The sequence below is a fragment of the Rhamphochromis longiceps genome, linkage group LG3, assembly GCF_057381845.1.
Source record: "Rhamphochromis longiceps isolate RC_006_pf linkage group LG3, R_longiceps_female_GT1.1, whole genome shotgun sequence".
Classification (NCBI taxonomy): Eukaryota; Metazoa; Chordata; class Actinopteri; order Cichliformes; family Cichlidae; genus Rhamphochromis; species Rhamphochromis longiceps.
Genome location: NC_140559.1, coordinates 65,843,312 through 65,861,263, shown reverse-complemented (window position 1 = coordinate 65,861,263; position 17,952 = coordinate 65,843,312). Strand labels below are relative to the sequence as shown.

At 57.9% G+C, this 17,952-nt stretch overlaps 3 non-coding genes and 7 pseudogenes across 3 annotated transcripts; all 10 read right to left on the bottom strand.

The window, feature by feature from the left end:
- Nucleotides 1–843: 843 nt before the first annotated feature.
- On the bottom strand, nucleotides 844–962 carry LOC146675896 (5S ribosomal RNA; annotated as a pseudogene).
- Nucleotides 963–2,695: 1,733 nt separating this feature from the next.
- LOC146675895 (5S ribosomal RNA) lies at nucleotides 2,696–2,804 on the bottom strand (annotated as a pseudogene).
- Nucleotides 2,805–4,144: 1,340 nt separating this feature from the next.
- Nucleotides 4,145–4,263, bottom strand: LOC146675894 (5S ribosomal RNA). The gene has a single exon (XR_014910844.1). It is a non-coding gene; the product is annotated as a 5S ribosomal RNA (ribosomal RNA).
- A 1,812-nt stretch (nucleotides 4,264–6,075) lies between these two features.
- LOC146675893 (5S ribosomal RNA) lies at nucleotides 6,076–6,194 on the bottom strand. Its single transcript, XR_014910981.1, has one exon. It is a non-coding gene; the product is annotated as a 5S ribosomal RNA (ribosomal RNA).
- A 901-nt stretch (nucleotides 6,195–7,095) lies between these two features.
- Nucleotides 7,096–7,214, bottom strand: LOC146675892 (5S ribosomal RNA; annotated as a pseudogene).
- Nucleotides 7,215–8,947: 1,733 nt separating this feature from the next.
- On the bottom strand, nucleotides 8,948–9,056 carry LOC146675891 (5S ribosomal RNA; annotated as a pseudogene).
- Nucleotides 9,057–10,396: 1,340 nt separating this feature from the next.
- Nucleotides 10,397–10,515, bottom strand: LOC146675890 (5S ribosomal RNA). The gene has a single exon (XR_014910843.1). It is a non-coding gene; the product is annotated as a 5S ribosomal RNA (ribosomal RNA).
- Nucleotides 10,516–12,247: 1,732 nt separating this feature from the next.
- Nucleotides 12,248–12,356, bottom strand: LOC146675889 (5S ribosomal RNA; annotated as a pseudogene).
- Nucleotides 12,357–13,854: 1,498 nt separating this feature from the next.
- LOC146675888 (5S ribosomal RNA) lies at nucleotides 13,855–13,963 on the bottom strand (annotated as a pseudogene).
- Nucleotides 13,964–16,623: 2,660 nt separating this feature from the next.
- LOC146675887 (5S ribosomal RNA) lies at nucleotides 16,624–16,742 on the bottom strand (annotated as a pseudogene).
- Nucleotides 16,743–17,952: the final 1,210 nt, after the last annotated feature.

Here is a 17,952-nt window from a genome sequence, read left to right as displayed (position 1 = left end):
GAAGTTACGAAGACAATCCTATAACCATACCTGCATGTTTGCATAATACCCTAACCCAAAGGCTCAGTTTGGCATTTATCCAACAGCACAGGCCCTGGATTGTTGAAGATGGCCTCAGGAACCAGCACAGGGCCTGGTGTGTTGTACATGGCCACAGCAAGCAGCACAGGGCCTGGTTTGGTGAAGATGGCCTCGGCCAGAAGCGCAGGGCCTGGTGTGATGTGAGTGGCCTGAGCAAGAGCAACAGGCCTTGGTGTGGTGTAAGTGGCCTCAGCCAGCAGCCACAGGCCCTGGTGTGGTGTAAGTCGCCTCAGCCAGAAGCCACAGGCACTGGTGTGGTGTAAGTGGCCTCAGCCAGCAGCAAAAGGGCCCTGGTGTGGTGTAAGTGGCCTCAGCCAGCAGCCACAGGCCCTGGTGTGGTGTAGGTGGCCTCAGCCAGCAGCCACAGGCCCTGGTGTGGTGTAAGTGGCCTGAGCAAGAGCCACAGACCCTGGTGTGGTGTAATTGGCCTCAATAGCAACTAATGCCCTGGTGTGGTGTAGGTGGCCTCAGCCAGCAGCCACAGGCCCTGGTGTGGTGTAAGTGGCCTCAGCCAGCAGCCACAGGCCCTGGTGTGGTGTAAGTGGCCTCAGCCAGAGCCACAGGCCCTGATGTGGTGTAAGTGGCCCCAGCCGGTCACTCAGGCCCTTGTGTGGTGTAGGTTGCATCAGCTAGCAGCACAAGACATTGGAAAAGAGCCAAAAGCAATGTCGTTAATGTGCCCTCATTAATGGGCAGATGCTTTTGGTCTTTTAATACACCCCTTCTCTGGATCAAAAGCGGTTCAATGACATGAAAATGAAAGGCTTACACCACCAGGTATTCCCAGGAAGTCTCCCATCCAAGTACTAGCCAAGCCCAGCCCTGCTTAGCTTCCGAGATCAGACGAGGTCAGGCGTGCTCAGGGTGGTATGGCCGTAAGCTGCTGGCCCCACCACAATGTCTCAATTTATGGATTCAAGTGATTAGGTGGCAAGTACCTGAAGTTACGAAGACAATCCTATAACCATACCTGCATGTTTGCATAATACCCTAACCCAAAGGCTCAGTTTGGCATTTATCCAACAGCACAGGCCCTGGATTGTTGAAGATGGCCTCAAGAACCAGCACAGGACCTGGTGTGTTTTACATGGCCACAGCAAGCAGCACAGGGCCTGGTTTGGTGTAAGTGGCCTCAGCCAGCAGCCACAGGCCCTGGTGTGGTGTAAGTGGTCTCAGCCAGAAGCCACAGGCACTGGTGTGGTGTAAGTGGTCTCAGCCAGAAGCCACAGGCACTGGTGTGGTGTAAGTGGCCTCAGCCAGCAGCAAAAGGGCCCTGGTGTGGTGTAAGTCGCCTCAGCCAGCAGCCACAGGCCCTGGTGTGGTGTAGGTGGCCTCAGCCAGCAGCCACAGGCCCTGGTGTGGTGTAAGTGGCCTCAGCCAGCAGCCACAGGCCCTGGTGTGGTGTAAGTGGCCTCAGCCAGTGCCACAGGCCCTGGTGTGGTGTAAGTGGCCTGAGCAAGAGCCACAGACCCTGGTGTGGTGTAATTGGCCTCAATAGCAACTAAGGCCCTGGTGTGGTGTATGTGGCCTCAGGCAGCAGCCACAGGCCCTGTTGTGATGTAACTTGCCTGAGCCAGCAGCCACAGGCCCTGGTGTGGTGTAAGTGGCCTCAGCCAGAGCCACAGGCCCTGATGTGGTGTAAGTGGCCCCAGCCGGTCACTCAGGCCCTGGTGTGGTGTAAGTGGCCTGAGCAAGAGCCACAGACCCTGGTGTGGTGAAATTGGCCTCAGCCAGCAGCCACAGGCCCTGGTGTGGTGTAAGTGGCCTCAGCCAGCAGCCACAGGCCCTGGTGTGGTGTAAGTGGCCTGAGCAAGAGCCACAGGCCCTGGTGTGGTGTAAGTGGCCTCAGCCAGCAGCCACAGGCCCTGGTGTGGTGTAAGTAGCCTCAGCCAGAAGCCACAGGCACTGGTGTGGTGTAAGTGGCCTCACCCAGCAGCAAAAGGGCCCTGGTGTGGTGTAAGTCGCCTCAGCCAGCAGCCACAGGCCCTGGTGTGGTGTAGGTGGCCTCAGCCAGCAGCCACAGGCCCTGGTGTGGTGTAAGTGGCCTCAGCCAGCAGCCACAGGCCCTGGTGTGGTGTAAGTGGCCTCAGCCAGTGCCACAGGCCCTGGTGTGGTGTAAGTGGCCTGAGCAAGAGCCACAGACCCTGGTGTGGTGTAATTGGCCTCAATAGCAACTAAGGCCCTGGTGTGGTGTATGTGGCCTCAGGCAGCAGCCACAGGCCCTGTTGTGATGTAACTTGCCTGAGCAAGAGCCACAGACCCTGGTGTGGTGTAATTGGCCTCAATAGCAACTAATGCCCTGGTGTGGTGTAGGTGGCCTCAGCCAGCAGCCACAGGCCCTGGTGTGGTGTAAGTGGCCTCAGCCAGCAGCCACAGGCCCTGGTGTGGTGTAAGTGGCCTCAGCCAGAGCCACAGGCCCTGATGTGGTGTAAGTGGCCCCAGCCGGTCACTCAGGCCCTTGTGTGGTGTAGGTTGCATCAGCTAGCAGCACAAGACATTGGAAAAGAGCCAAAAGCAGTGTCGTTAATGTGCCCTCATTAATGGGCAGCTGCTTTTGGTCTTTTAATACACCCCTTCTCTGGATCAAAAGCGGTTCAATGACATGAAAATGAAAGGCTTACAGCACCAGGTATTCCCAGGAAGTCTCCCATCCAAGTACTAACCAAGCCCAGCCCTGCTTAGTTTCCGAGATCAGGCGTGCTCAGGGTGGTATGGCCGTAAGCTGCTGGCTCCAGCACAATGTCTCAATTTATGGATTCAAGTGATTAGGTGGCAAGTACCTGAAGTTACGAAGACAATCCTATAACCATACCTGCATGTTTGCATAATACCCTAACCCAAAGGCTCAGTTTGGCATTTATCCAACAGCACAGGCCCTGGATTGTTGAAGATGGCCTCAGGAACCAGCACAGGGCCTGGTGTGTTGTACATGGCCACAGCAAGCAGCACAGGGCCTGGTTTGGTGAAGATGGCCTCGGCCAGAAGCGCAGGGCCTGGTGTGATGTGAGTGGCCTGAGCAAGAGCAACAGGCCTTGGTGTGGTGTAAGTGGCCTCAGCCAGCAGCCACAGGCCCTGGTGTGGTGTAAGTCGCCTCAGCCAGAAGCCACAGGCACTGGTGTGGTGTAAGTGGCCTCAGCCAGCAGCAAAAGGGCCCTGGTGTGGTGTAGGTGGCCTCAGCCAGCAGCCACAGGCCCTGGTGTGGTGTAAGTGGCCTCAGCCAGCAGCCACAGGCCCTGGTGTGGTGTAAGTGGCCTCAGCCAGCAGCCACAGGCCCTGGTGTGGTGTAAGTGGCCTCAGCCAGTGCCACAGGCCCTGGTGTGGTGTAAGTGGCCTGAGCAAGAGCCACAGACCCTGGTGTGGTGTAATTGGCCTCAGCCAGCAGCCACAGGCCCTGGTGTGGTGTAAGTCGCCTCAGCTAGAAGACACAGGCACTGGTGTGGTGTAAGTGGCCTCAGCCAGCAGCAAAAGGGCCCTGGTGTGGTGTAAGTGGCCTCAGCCAGCAGCCACAGGCCCTGGTGTGGTGTAGGTGGCCTCAGCCAGCAGCCACAGGCCCTGGTGTGGTGTAAGTGGCCTCAGCCAGCAGCCACAGGCCCTGGTGTGGTGTAAGTGGCCTCAGCCAGCAGCCACAGGCCCTGGTGTGGTGTAAGTGGCCTCAGCCAGTGCCACAGGCCCTGGTGTGGTGTAAGTGGCCTGAGCAAGAGCCACAGACCCTGGTGTGGTGTAATTGGCCTCAATAGCAACTAATGCCCTGGTGTGGTGTAGGTGGCCTCAGCCAGCAGCCACAGGCCCTGGTGTGGTGTAAGTGGCCTCAGCCAGCAGCCACAGGCCCTGGTGTGGTGTAAGTGGCCTCAGCCAGAGCCACAGGCCCTGATGTGGTGTAAGTGGCCCCAGCCGGTCACTCAGGCCCTTGTGTGGTGTAGGTTGCATCAGCTAGCAGCACAAGACATTGGAAAAGAGCCAAAAGCAATGTCGTTAATGTGCCCTCATTAATGGGCAGATGCTTTTGGTCTTTTAATACACCCCTTCTCTGGATCAAAAGCGGTTCAATGACATGAAAATGAAAGGCTTACAGCACCAGGTATTCCCAGGAAGTCTCCCATCCAAGTACTAGCCAAGCCCAGCCCTGCTTAGCTTCCGAGATCAGACGAGGTCAGGCGTGCTCAGGGTGGTATGGCCGTAAGCTGCTGGCCCCAGCACAATGTCTCAATTTATGGATTCAAGTGATTAGGTGGCAAGTACCTGAAGTTACGAAGACAATCCTATAACCATACCTGCATGTTTGCATAATACCCTAACCCAAAGGCTCAGTTTGGCATTTATCCAACAGCACAGGCCCTGGATTGTTGAAGATGGCCTCAAGAACCAGCACAGGACCTGGTGTGTTTTACATGGCCACAGCAAGCAGCACAGGGCCTGGTTTGGTGAAGATGGCCTCAGCAAGCAGCCACAGGCCCTGGTTTGGTGTAAGTGGCCTCAGCCAGCAGCCACAGGCCCTGGTGTGGTGTAAGTGGCCTCAGCCAGCAGCCACAGGCCCTGGTGTGGTCTAAGTGGCCTCAGCCAGTGCCACAGGCCCTGGTGTGGTGTAAGTGGCCTGAGCAAGAGCCACAGGCCCTGGTGTGGTGTAAGTGGCCTCAGCCAGCAGCCACAGGCCCTGGTGTGGTGTAAGTGGCCTGAGCAAGTGCCAAAGGCCCTGGTGTGGTGTAAGTGGCCTAAGCCAGAGCCACAGGCCCTGGTGTGGTGTAAGTGGCCTCAATAGCAAATAAGGCCCTGGTGTGGTGTAAGTGGCCTGAGCAAGAACCACAGGGCCTGGTTTGGTGAAGATGGCCTCGGCCAGAAGCGCAGGGCCTGGTGTAATGTGAGTGGCCTGAGCAAGAGCCACAGGCCCTGGTGTGGTGTAAGTGGCCTCAGCCAGCAGCCACAGGCCCTGGTGTGGTGTAGGTGGCCTCAGCCAGCAGCCACAGGCCCTGGTGTGGTGTAAGTGGCCTCAGCCAGCAGCCACAGGCCCTGGTGTGGTGTAAGTGGCCTCAGCCAGCAGCCACAGGCCCTGGTGTGGTGTAAGTCGCCTCAGCCAGAAGCCACAGGCACTGGTGTGGTGTAAGTGGCCTCAGCCAGCAGCAAAAGGGCCCTGGTGTGGTGTAAGTGGCCTCAGCCAGCAGCCACAGGCCCTGGTGTGGTGTAGGTGGCCTCAGCCAGCAGCCACATGCCCTGGTGTGGTGTAAGTGGCCTCAGCCAGCAGCCACAGGCCCTGGTGTGGTGTAAGTGGCCTCAGCCAGCAGCCACAGGCCCTGGTGTGGTGTAAGTGGCCTCAGCCAGTGCCACAGGCCCTGGTGTGGTGTAAGTGGCCTGAGCAAGAGCCACAGACCCTGGTGTGGTGTAAGTGGCCTCAGCCAGCAGCCACAGGCCCTGGTGTGGTGTAAGTCGCCTCAGCTAGAAGACACAGGCACTGGTGTGGTGTAAGTGGCCTCAGCCAGCAGCAAAAGGGCCCTGGTGTGGTGTAAGTGGCCTCAGCCAGCAGCCACAGGCCCTGGTGTGGTGTAAGTGGCCTCAGCCAGTGCCACAGGCCCTGGTGTGGTGTAAGTGGCCTGAGCAAGAGCCACAGGCCCTGGTGTGGTGTAAGTGGCCTGAGCAAGAGCCACAGACCCTGGTGTGGTGTAATTGGCCTCAATAGCAACTAATGTCTTGGTGTGGTGTAGGTGGCCTCAGCCAGCAGCCACAGGCCCTGGTGTGGTGTAAGTGGCCTCAGCCAGCAGCCACAGGCCCTGGTGTGGTGTAAGTGGCCTCAGCCAGAGCCACAGGCCCTGATGTGGTGTAAGTGGCCCCAGCCGGTCACTCAGGCCCTTGTGTGGTGTAGGTTGCATCAGCTAGCAGCACAAGACATTGGAAAAGAGCCAAAAGCAGTGTCGTTAATGTGCCCTCATTAATGGGCAGCTGCTTTTGGTCTTTTAATACACCCCTTCTCTGGATCAAAAGCGGTTCAATGACATGAAAATGAAAGGCTTACAGCACCAGGTATTCCCAGGCAGTCTCCCATCCAAGTACTAACCAAGCCCAGCCCTGCTTAGCTTCCGAGATCAGACGAGGTCGGGCGTGCTCAGGGTGGTATGGCCGTAAGCTGCTGGCTCCAGCACAATGTCTCAATTTATGGATTCAAGTGATTAGGTGGCAAGTACCTGAAGTTACGAAGACAATCCTATAACCATACCTGCATGTTTGCATAATACCCTAAACAAAGGCTCAGTTTGGCATTTATCCAACAGCACAGGCCCTGGATTGTTGAAGATGGCCTCAGGAACCAGCACAGGGCCTGGTGTGTTGTACATGGCCACAGCAAGCAGCACAGGGCCTGGTTTGGTGAAGATGGCCTCGGCCAGAAGCGCAGGGCCTGGTGTGATGTGAGTGGCCTGAGCAAGAGCAACAGGCCTTGGTGTGGTGTAAGTGGCCTCAGCCAGCAGCCACAGGCCCTGGTGTGGTGTAAGTCGCCTCAGCCAGAAGCCACAGGCACTGGTGTGGTGTAAGTGGCCTCAGCCAGCAGCAAAAGGGCCCTGGTGTGGTGTAAGTGGCCTCAGCCAGCAGCCACAGGCCCTGGTGTGGTGTAGGTGGCCTCAGCCAGCAGCCACAGGCCCTGGTGTGGTGTAAGTGGCCTGAGCAAGAGCCACAGACCCTGGTGTGGTGTAATTGGCCTCAATAGCAACTAATGCCCTGGTGTGGTGTAGGTGGCCTCAGCCAGCAGCCACAGGCCCTGGTGTGGTGTAAGTGGCCTCAGCCAGCAGCCACAGGCCCTGGTGTGGTGTAAGTGGCCTCAGCCAGAGCCACAGGCCCTGATGTGGTGTAAGTGGCCCCAGCCGGTCACTCAGGCCCTTGTGTGGTGTAGGTTGCATCAGCTAGCAGCACAAGACATTGGAAAAGAGCCAAAAGCAATGTCGTTAATGTGCCCTCATTAATGGGCAGATGCTTTTGGTCTTTTAATACACCCCTTCTCTGGATCAAAAGCGGTTCAATGACATGAAAATGAAAGGCTTACACCACCAGGTATTCCCAGGAAGTCTCCCATCCAAGTACTAGCCAAGCCCAGCCCTGCTTAGCTTCCGAGATCAGACGAGGTCAGGCGTGCTCAGGGTGGTATGGCCGTAAGCTGCTGGCCCCACCACAATGTCTCAATTTATGGATTCAAGTGATTAGGTGGCAAGTACCTGAAGTTACGAAGACAATCCTATAACCATACCTGCATGTTTGCATAATACCCTAACCCAAAGGCTCAGTTTGGCATTTATCCAACAGCACAGGCCCTGGATTGTTGAAGATGGCCTCAAGAACCAGCACAGGACCTGGTGTGTTTTACATGGCCACAGCAAGCAGCACAGGGCCTGGTTTGGTGTAAGTGGCCTCAGCCAGCAGCCACAGGCCCTGGTGTGGTGTAAGTGGTCTCAGCCAGAAGCCACAGGCACTGGTGTGGTGTAAGTGGTCTCAGCCAGAAGCCACAGGCACTGGTGTGGTGTAAGTGGCCTCAGCCAGCAGCAAAAGGGCCCTGGTGTGGTGTAAGTCGCCTCAGCCAGCAGCCACAGGCCCTGGTGTGGTGTAGGTGGCCTCAGCCAGCAGCCACAGGCCCTGGTGTGGTGTAAGTGGCCTCAGCCAGCAGCCACAGGCCCTGGTGTGGTGTAAGTGGCCTCAGCCAGTGCCACAGGCCCTGGTGTGGTGTAAGTGGCCTGAGCAAGAGCCACAGACCCTGGTGTGGTGTAATTGGCCTCAATAGCAACTAAGGCCCTGGTGTGGTGTATGTGGCCTCAGGCAGCAGCCACAGGCCCTGTTGTGATGTAACTTGCCTGAGCCAGCAGCCACAGGCCCTGGTGTGGTGTAAGTGGCCTCAGCCAGAGCCACAGGCCCTGATGTGGTGTAAGTGGCCCCAGCCGGTCACTCAGGCCCTGGTGTGGTGTAAGTGGCCTGAGCAAGAGCCACAGACCCTGGTGTGGTGAAATTGGCCTCAGCCAGCAGCCACAGGCCCTGGTGTGGTGTAAGTGGCCTCAGCCAGCAGCCACAGGCCCTGGTGTGGTGTAAGTGGCCTGAGCAAGAGCCACAGGCCCTGGTGTGGTGTAAGTGGCCTCAGCCAGCAGCCACAGGCCCTGGTGTGGTGTAAGTAGCCTCAGCCAGAAGCCACAGGCACTGGTGTGGTGTAAGTGGCCTCACCCAGCAGCAAAAGGGCCCTGGTGTGGTGTAAGTCGCCTCAGCCAGCAGCCACAGGCCCTGGTGTGGTGTAGGTGGCCTCAGCCAGCAGCCACAGGCCCTGGTGTGGTGTAAGTGGCCTCAGCCAGCAGCCACAGGCCCTGGTGTGGTGTAAGTGGCCTCAGCCAGTGCCACAGGCCCTGGTGTGGTGTAAGTGGCCTGAGCAAGAGCCACAGACCCTGGTGTGGTGTAATTGGCCTCAATAGCAACTAAGGCCCTGGTGTGGTGTATGTGGCCTCAGGCAGCAGCCACAGGCCCTGTTGTGATGTAACTTGCCTGAGCAAGAGCCACAGACCCTGGTGTGGTGTAATTGGCCTCAATAGCAACTAATGCCCTGGTGTGGTGTAGGTGGCCTCAGCCAGCAGCCACAGGCCCTGGTGTGGTGTAAGTGGCCTCAGCCAGCAGCCACAGGCCCTGGTGTGGTGTAAGTGGCCTCAGCCAGAGCCACAGGCCCTGATGTGGTGTAAGTGGCCCCAGCCGGTCACTCAGGCCCTTGTGTGGTGTAGGTTGCATCAGCTAGCAGCACAAGACATTGGAAAAGAGCCAAAAGCAGTGTCGTTAATGTGCCCTCATTAATGGGCAGCTGCTTTTGGTCTTTTAATACACCCCTTCTCTGGATCAAAAGCGGTTCAATGACATGAAAATGAAAGGCTTACAGCACCAGGTATTCCCAGGAAGTCTCCCATCCAAGTACTAACCAAGCCCAGCCCTGCTTAGTTTCCGAGATCAGGCGTGCTCAGGGTGGTATGGCCGTAAGCTGCTGGCTCCAGCACAATGTCTCAATTTATGGATTCAAGTGATTAGGTGGCAAGTACCTGAAGTTACGAAGACAATCCTATAACCATACCTGCATGTTTGCATAATACCCTAACCCAAAGGCTCAGTTTGGCATTTATCCAACAGCACAGGCCCTGGATTGTTGAAGATGGCCTCAGGAACCAGCACAGGGCCTGGTGTGTTGTACATGGCCACAGCAAGCAGCACAGGGCCTGGTTTGGTGAAGATGGCCTCGGCCAGAAGCGCAGGGCCTGGTGTGATGTGAGTGGCCTGAGCAAGAGCAACAGGCCTTGGTGTGGTGTAAGTGGCCTCAGCCAGCAGCCACAGGCCCTGGTGTGGTGTAAGTCGCCTCAGCCAGAAGCCACAGGCACTGGTGTGGTGTAAGTGGCCTCAGCCAGCAGCAAAAGGGCCCTGGTGTGGTGTAGGTGGCCTCAGCCAGCAGCCACAGGCCCTGGTGTGGTGTAAGTGGCCTCAGCCAGCAGCCACAGGCCCTGGTGTGGTGTAAGTGGCCTCAGCCAGCAGCCACAGGCCCTGGTGTGGTGTAAGTGGCCTCAGCCAGTGCCACAGGCCCTGGTGTGGTGTAAGTGGCCTGAGCAAGAGCCACAGACCCTGGTGTGGTGTAATTGGCCTCAGCCAGCAGCCACAGGCCCTGGTGTGGTGTAAGTCGCCTCAGCTAGAAGACACAGGCACTGGTGTGGTGTAAGTGGCCTCAGCCAGCAGCAAAAGGGCCCTGGTGTGGTGTAAGTGGCCTCAGCCAGCAGCCACAGGCCCTGGTGTGGTGTAGGTGGCCTCAGCCAGCAGCCACAGGCCCTGGTGTGGTGTAAGTGGCCTCAGCCAGCAGCCACAGGCCCTGGTGTGGTGTAAGTGGCCTCAGCCAGCAGCCACAGGCCCTGGTGTGGTGTAAGTGGCCTCAGCCAGTGCCACAGGCCCTGGTGTGGTGTAAGTGGCCTGAGCAAGAGCCACAGACCCTGGTGTGGTGTAATTGGCCTCAATAGCAACTAATGCCCTGGTGTGGTGTAGGTGGCCTCAGCCAGCAGCCACAGGCCCTGGTGTGGTGTAAGTGGCCTCAGCCAGCAGCCACAGGCCCTGGTGTGGTGTAAGTGGCCTCAGCCAGAGCCACAGGCCCTGATGTGGTGTAAGTGGCCCCAGCCGGTCACTCAGGCCCTTGTGTGGTGTAGGTTGCATCAGCTAGCAGCACAAGACATTGGAAAAGAGCCAAAAGCAATGTCGTTAATGTGCCCTCATTAATGGGCAGATGCTTTTGGTCTTTTAATACACCCCTTCTCTGGATCAAAAGCGGTTCAATGACATGAAAATGAAAGGCTTACAGCACCAGGTATTCCCAGGAAGTCTCCCATCCAAGTACTAGCCAAGCCCAGCCCTGCTTAGCTTCCGAGATCAGACGAGGTCAGGCGTGCTCAGGGTGGTATGGCCGTAAGCTGCTGGCCCCAGCACAATGTCTCAATTTATGGATTCAAGTGATTAGGTGGCAAGTACCTGAAGTTACGAAGACAATCCTATAACCATACCTGCATGTTTGCATAATACCCTAACCCAAAGGCTCAGTTTGGCATTTATCCAACAGCACAGGCCCTGGATTGTTGAAGATGGCCTCAAGAACCAGCACAGGACCTGGTGTGTTTTACATGGCCACAGCAAGCAGCACAGGGCCTGGTTTGGTGAAGATGGCCTCAGCAAGCAGCCACAGGCCCTGGTTTGGTGTAAGTGGCCTCAGCCAGCAGCCACAGGCCCTGGTGTGGTGTAAGTGGTCTCAGCCAGAAGCCACAGGCACTGGTGTGGTGTAAGTGGCGTCAGCCAGCAGCAAAAGGGCCCTGGTGTGGTGTAAGTCGCCTCAGCCAGCAGCCACAGGCCCTGGTGTGGTGTAGGTGGCCTCGGCCAGCAGCCACAGGCCCTGGTGTGGTGTAAGTGGCCTCAGCCAGCAGCCACAGGCCCTGGTGTGGTGTAAGTGGCCTCAGCCAGTGCCACAGGCCCTGGTGTGGTGTAAGTGGCCTGAGCAAGAGCCACAGACCCTGGTGTGGTGTAATTGGCCTCAATAGCAACTAAGGCCCTGGTGTGGTGTATGTGGCCTCAGGCAGCAGCCACAGGCCCTGTTGTGATGTAACTTGCCTGAGCCAGCAGCCACAGGCCCTGGTGTGGTGTAAGTGGCCTCAGCCAGAGCCACAGGCCCTGATGTGGTGTAAGTGGCCCCAGCCGGTCACTCAGGCCCTGGTGTGGTGTAAGTGGCCTCAGCCAGTGCCACAGGCCCTGGTGTGGTGTAAGTGGCCTGAGCAAGAGCCACAGACCCTGGTGTGGTGAAATTGGCCTCAGCCAGCAGCCACAGGCCCTGGTGTGGTGTAAGTGGCCTCAGCCAGCAGCCACAGGCCCTGGTGTGGTGTAAGTGGCCTGAGCAAGAGCCACAGGCCCTGGTGTGGTGTAAGTGGCCTCAGCCAGCAGCCACAGGCCCTGGTGTGGTGTAAGTAGCCTCAGCCAGAAGCCACAGGCACTGGTGTGGTGTAAGTGGCCTCACCCAGCAGCAAAAGGGCCCTGGTGTGGTGTAAGTCGCCTCAGCCAGCAGCCACAGGCCCTGGTGTGGTGTAGGTGGCCTCAGCCAGCAGCCACAGGCCCTGGTGTGGTGTAAGTGGCCTCAGCCAGCAGCCACAGGCCCTGGTGTGGTGTAAGTGGCCTCAGCCAGTGCCACAGGCCCTGGTGTGGTGTAAGTGGCCTGAGCAAGAGCCACAGACCCTGGTGTGGTGTAATTGGCCTCAATAGCAACTAAGGCCCTGGTGTGGTGTATGTGGCCTCAGGCAGCAGCCACAGGCCCTGTTGTGATGTAACTTACCTGAGCAAGAGCCACAGACCCTGGTGTGGTGTAATTGGCCTCAATAGCAACTAATGCCCTGGTGTGGTGTAGGTGGCCTCAGCCAGCAGCCACAGGCCCTGGTGTGGTGTAAGTGGCCTCAGCCAGAGCCACAGGCCCTGATGTGGTGTAAGTGGCCCCAGCCGGTCACTCAGGCCCTTGTGTGGTGTAGGTTGCATCAGCTAGCAGCACAAGACATTGGAAAAGAGCCAAAAGCAGTGTCGTTAATGTGCCCTCATTAATGGGCAGCTGCTTTTGGTCTTTTAATACACCCCTTCTCTGGATCAAAAGCGGTTCAATGACATGAAAATTAAAGGCTTACAGCACCAGGTATTCCCAGGAAGTCTCCCATCCAAGTACTAACCAAGCCCAGCCCTGCTTAGTTTCGGAGATCAGGCGTGCTCAGGGTGGTATGGCCGTAAGCTGCTGGCTCCAGCACAATGTCTCAATTTATGGATTCAAGTGATTAGGTGGCAAGTACCTGAAGTTACGAAGACAATCCTATAACCATACCTGCATGTTTGCATAATACCCTAACCCAAAGGCTCAGTTTGGCATTTATCCAACAGCACAGGCCCTGGATTGTTGAAGATGGCCTCAGGAACCAGCACAGGGCCTGGTGTGTTGTACATGGCCACAGCAAGCAGCACAGGGCCTGGTTTGGTGAAGATGGCCTCGGCCAGAAGCGCAGGGCCTGGTGTGATGTGAGTGGCCTGAGCAAGAGCAACAGGCCTTGGTGTGGTGTAAGTGGCCTCAGCCAGCAGCCACAGGCCCTGGTGTGGTGTAAGTCGCCTCAGCCAGAAGCCACAGGCACTGGTGTGGTGTAAGTGGCCTCAGCCAGCAGCAAAAGGGCCCTGGTGTGGTGTAAGTGGCCTCAGCCAGCAGCCACAGGCCCTGGTGTGGTGTAGGTGGCCTCAGCCAGCAGCCACAGGCCCTGGTGTGGTGTAAGTGGCCTCAGCCAGCAGCCACAGGCCCTGGTGTGGTGTAAGTGGCCTCAGCCAGCAGCCACAGGCCCTGGTGTGGTGTAAGTGGCCTCAGCCAGTGCCACAGGCCCTGGTGTGGTGTAAGTGGCCTGAGCAAGAGCCACAGACCCTGGTGTGGTGTAATTGGCCTCAGCCAGCAGCCACAGGCCCTGGTGTGGTGTAAGTCGCCTCAGCTAGAAGACACAGGCACTGGTGTGGTGTAAGTGGCCTCAGCCAGCAGCAAAAGGGCCCTGGTGTGGTGTAAGTGGCCTCAGCCAGCAGCCACAGGCCCTGGTGTGGTGTAGGTGGCCTCAGCCAGCAGCCACAGGCCCTGGTGTGGTGTAAGTGGCCTCAGCCAGCAGCCACAGGCCCTGGTGTGGTGTAAGTGGCCTCAGCCAGCAGCCACAGGCCCTGGTGTGGTGTAAGTGGCCTCAGCCAGTGCCACAGGCCCTGGTGTGGTGTAAGTGGCCTGAGCAAGAGCCACAGGCCCTGGTGTGGTGTAAGTGGCCTGAGCAAGAGCCACAGACCCTGGTGTGGTGTAATTGGCCTCAATAGCAACTAATGCCCTGGTGTGGTGTAGGTGGCCTCAGCCAGCAGCCACAGGCCCTGGTGTGGTGTAAGTGGCCTCAGCCAGCAGCCACAGGCCCTGGTGTGGTGTAAGTGGCCTCAATAGCAACTAAGGCCCTGGTGTGGTGTAAGTGGCTTCAGCCAGCAGCCACAGGCTCTGGTGTGGTGTAACTGGCCTCAGCCAGCAGCCACAGGCCCTGGTGTGGTGTAAGTGGCCCCAGCCGGTCACTCAGGCCCTGGTGTGGTGTAGGTGGCATCAGCTAGCAGCACAAGACATTGGAAAAGAGCCAAAAGCAATGTCGTTAATGTGCCCTCATTAATGGGTAGCTGCTTTTGGTCTTTTAATACACCCCTTTTCTGGATCAAAAGCGGTTCAATGACAGGGAAATGAAAGGCTTACAGCACCAGGTATTCCCAGGAAGTCTCCCATCCAAGTACTAACCAAGCCCAGCCCTGCTTAGCTTCCGAGATCAGACGAGCTCAGGGTGGTATGGCCGTAAGCTGTTGGCCCCAGCACAATGTCTCAATTTATGGATTCAAGTGATTAGGTGGCAAGTACCTGAAGTTACGAAGACAATCCTATAACCCTACCTGCATGTTTGCATAATACCCTAACCCAAAGGCTCAGTTTAGCATTTATCCAACAGCACAGGTCCTGGATTGTTGAAGATGGCCTCAGGAACCAGCACAGGGCCTGGTGTGTTGTACATGGCCACAGCAAGCAGCACAGGGCCTGGTTTGGTGAAGATGGCCTCGGCCAGAAGCACAGGGCCTGGTGTGATATGAGTGGCCTGAGCAAGAGCCACAGGCCCTGGTGTGGTGTAAGTGGAATCAGCCAGCAGCCACAGGCCCTGGTGTGGTGTAAGTGGCCTCAGCCACAGCCACAGGCCCTGGTGTGGTGTAACTGGCCTTAATAGCAAATAAGGCCCTGGTGTGGTGTAAGTGGCCTCAGCCAGAGCCACAGGCCCTGGTGTGGTGTAAGTGGCCTCAATAGCAACTAAGGCCCTGGTGTGGTGTAAGTGGCCTCAGCCAGCAGTCACAGGCCCTGGTGTGGTGTAGGTGGCCTCAGCCAGCAGCCACAGGCTCTGGTGTGGTGTAAGTCGCCTCAGCCAACAGCCACAGGCCCTGGTATGGTGTAAGTGGCCTCAGCCAGCAGCCACAGGCCCTGGTGTGGTGTAAGTGGCCAGAAGCGCAGGGCCTGGTGTGATGTGAGTGGCCTGAGCAAGAGCCACAGACCCTGGTGTGGTGTAATTGGCCTCAATAGCAACTAAGGCCCTGGTGTGGTGTATGTGGCCTCAGCCAGCAGCCACAGGCCCTGGTGTGGTGTAACTGGCCTCAGCCAGCAGCCACAGGCCCTGGTGTGGTGTAAGTGGCCTCAGCCAGAGCCACAGGCCCTGATGTGGTGTAAGTCGCCTCAGCTAGCAGCACAGGGCCTGGTTTGGTGAAGATGGCCTCGGCCAGAAGCACAGGACCTGGTTTGATATGAGTGGCCTGAGCAAGAGCCACAGGCCTTGGTGTGGTGTAAGTGGCCTCAGCCAGAAGCCACAGGCCCTGGTGTGGTGTAGGTGGCCTCAGCCAGCAGCCACAGGCCCTGGTGTGGTGTAAGTGGCCTCAGCCAGCAGCCACAGGCCCTGGTGTGGTGTAAGTGGCCTCAGCCAGTGCCACAGGCCCTGGTGTGGTGTAAGTGGCCTGAGCAAGAGCCACAGGCCCTGGTGTGGTGTAGGTGGCCTGAGCAAGAGCCACAGACCCTGGTGTGGTGTAATTGGCCTCAATAGCAACTAATGCCCTGGTGTGGTGTAGGTGGCCTCAGCCAGCAGCCACAGGCCCTGGTGTGGTGTAAGTGGCCTCAGCCAGCAGCCACAGGCCCTGGTGTGGTGTAAGTGGCCTCAGCCAGCAGCCACAGGCACTGGTGTGGTGTAAGTGGCCTCAGCCAGCAGCAAAAGGGCCTGGTGTGGTGTAAGTGGCCTCAGCCAGAAGCCACAGGCACTGGTGTGGTGTAGGTGGCCTCAGCCAGCAGCCACAGGCCCTGGTGTGGTGTAAGTGGCCTCAGCCAGCAGCCACAGGCCCTGGTGTGGTGTAAGTGGCCTCAGCCAGTGCCACAGGCCCTGGTGTGGTGTAAGTGGTCTGAGCAAGAGCCACAGGCCCTGGTGTGGTGTAATTGGCCTCAATAGCAACTAATGCCCTGGTGTGGTGTAGGTGGCCTCAGCCAGCAGCCACAGGCCCTGGTGTGGTGTAAGTGGCCTCAGCCAGCAGCCACAGGCCCTGGTGTGGTGTAGGTGGCCTCAGCCAGCAGCCACAGGCCCTGGTGTGGTGTAAGTGGCCTCAGCCAGCAGCCACAGGCCCTGGATTGTTGAAGATGGCCTCTGGAACCAGCACAGGGCCTGGTGTGTTGTACATGGCCACAGCAAGCAGCACAGGGCCTGGTTTGGTGAAGATGGCCTCGGCCAGAAGCACAGGGCCTGGCGTGATATGAGTGGCCTGAGCAAGAGCCACAGGCCCTGGTGTTGTGTAAGTGGCCTGAGCAAGAGCCACAGGCCCTGGTGTGGTGTAAGTGGCCTCAGCCAGAGCCACAGGCCCTGGTGTGGTGTAACTGGCCTCAATAGCAAATAAGGCCCTGGTGTGGTGTAAGTGGCCTCAGCCAGTGCCACAGGCCCTGGTGTGGTGTAAGTGGCCTGAGCAAGAGCCACAGACCCTGGTGTGGTGTAATTGGCCTCAATAGCAACTAAGGCCCTGGTGTGGTGTATGTGGCCTCAGGCAGCAGCCACAGGCCCTGTTGTGATGTAACTTGCCTGAGCAAGAGCCACAGACCCTGGTGTGGTGTAATTGGCCTCAATAGCAACTAATGCCCTGGTGTGGTGTAGGTGGCCTCAGCCAGCAGCCACAGGCCCTGGTGTGGTGTAAGTGGCCTCAGCCAGCAGCCACAGGCCCTGGTGTGGTGTAAGTGGCCTCAGCCAGAGCCACAGGCCCTGATGTGGTGTAAGTGGCCCCAGCCGGTCACTCAGGCCCTTGTGTGGTGTAGGTTGCATCAGCTAGCAGCACAAGACATTGGAAAAGAGCCAAAAGCAATGTCGTTAATGTGCCCTCATTAATGGGTAGCTGCTTTTGGTCTTTTAATACACCCCTTCTCTGGATCAAAAGCGGTTCAATGACATGAAAATGAAAGGCTTACAGCACCAGGTATTCCCAGGCAGTCTCCCATCCAAGTACTAACCAAGCCCAGCCCTGCTTAGCTTCCGAGAGCAGACGAGGTCGGCCGTGCTCAGGGTGGTATGGCCGTAAGCTGCTGGCCCCAGCACAATGTCTCAATTTATGGATTCAAGTGATTAGGTGGCAAGTACCTGAAGTTACGAAGACAATCCTATAACCATACCTGCATGTTTGCATAATACCCTAACCCAAAGGCTCAGTTTAGCATTTATCCAACAGCACAGGCCCTGGGTTGTTGAAGATGGCTTCAGGAACCAGCACAGGGCCTGGTGTGTTGTACATGGCCACAGCAAGCAGCACAGGGCCTGGTTTGGTGAAGATGGCCTCGGCCAGAAGCGCAGGGCCTGGTGTGATGTGAGTGGCCTGAGCAAGAACCACAGGGCCTGGTTTGGTGAAGATGGCCTCGGCCAGAAGCGCAGGGCCTGGTGTAATGTGAGTGGCCTGAGCAAGAGCCACAGGCCCTGGTGTGGTGTAAGTGGCCTCAGCCAGCAGCCACAGGCCCTGGTGTGGTGTAGGTGGCCTCAGCCAGCAGCCACAGGCCCTGGTGTGGTGTAAGTGGCCTCAGCCAGCAGCCACAGGCCCTGGTGTGGTGTAAGTCGCCTCAGCCAGAAGCCACAGGCACTGGTGTGGTGTAAGTGGCCTCAGCCAGCAGCAAAAGGGCCCTGGTGTGGTGTAAGTGGCCTCAGCCAGCAGCCACAGGCCCTGGTGTGGTGTAGGTGGCCTCAGCCAGCAGCCACATGCCCTGGTGTGGTGTAAGTGGCCTCAGCCAGCAGCCACAGGCCCTGGTGTGGTGTAAGTGGCCTCAGCCAGCAGCCACAGGCCCTGGTGTGGTGTAAGTCGCCTCAGCCAGAAGCCACAGGCACTGGTGTGGTGTAAGTGGCCTCAGCCAGCAGCAAAAGGGCCCTGGTGTGGTGTAAGTGGCCTCAGCCAGCAGCCACACGCCCTGGTGTGGTGTAAGTGGCCTCAGCCAGTGCCACAGGCCCTGGTGTGGTGTAAGTGGCCTGAGCAAGAGCCACAGACCCTGGTGTGGTGTAATTGGCCTCAATAGCAACTAAGGCCCTGGTGTGGTGTATGTGGCCTCAGGCAGCAGCCACAGGCCCTGTTGTGATGTAACTTGCCTGAGCAAGAGCCACAGACCCTGGTGTGGTGTAATTGGCCTCAATAGCAACTAATGCCCTGGTGTGGTGTAGGTGGCCTCAGCCAGCAGCCACAGGCCCTGGTGTGGTGTAAGTGGCCTCAGCCAGCAGCCACAGGCCCTGGTGTGGTGTAAGTGGCCTCAGCCAG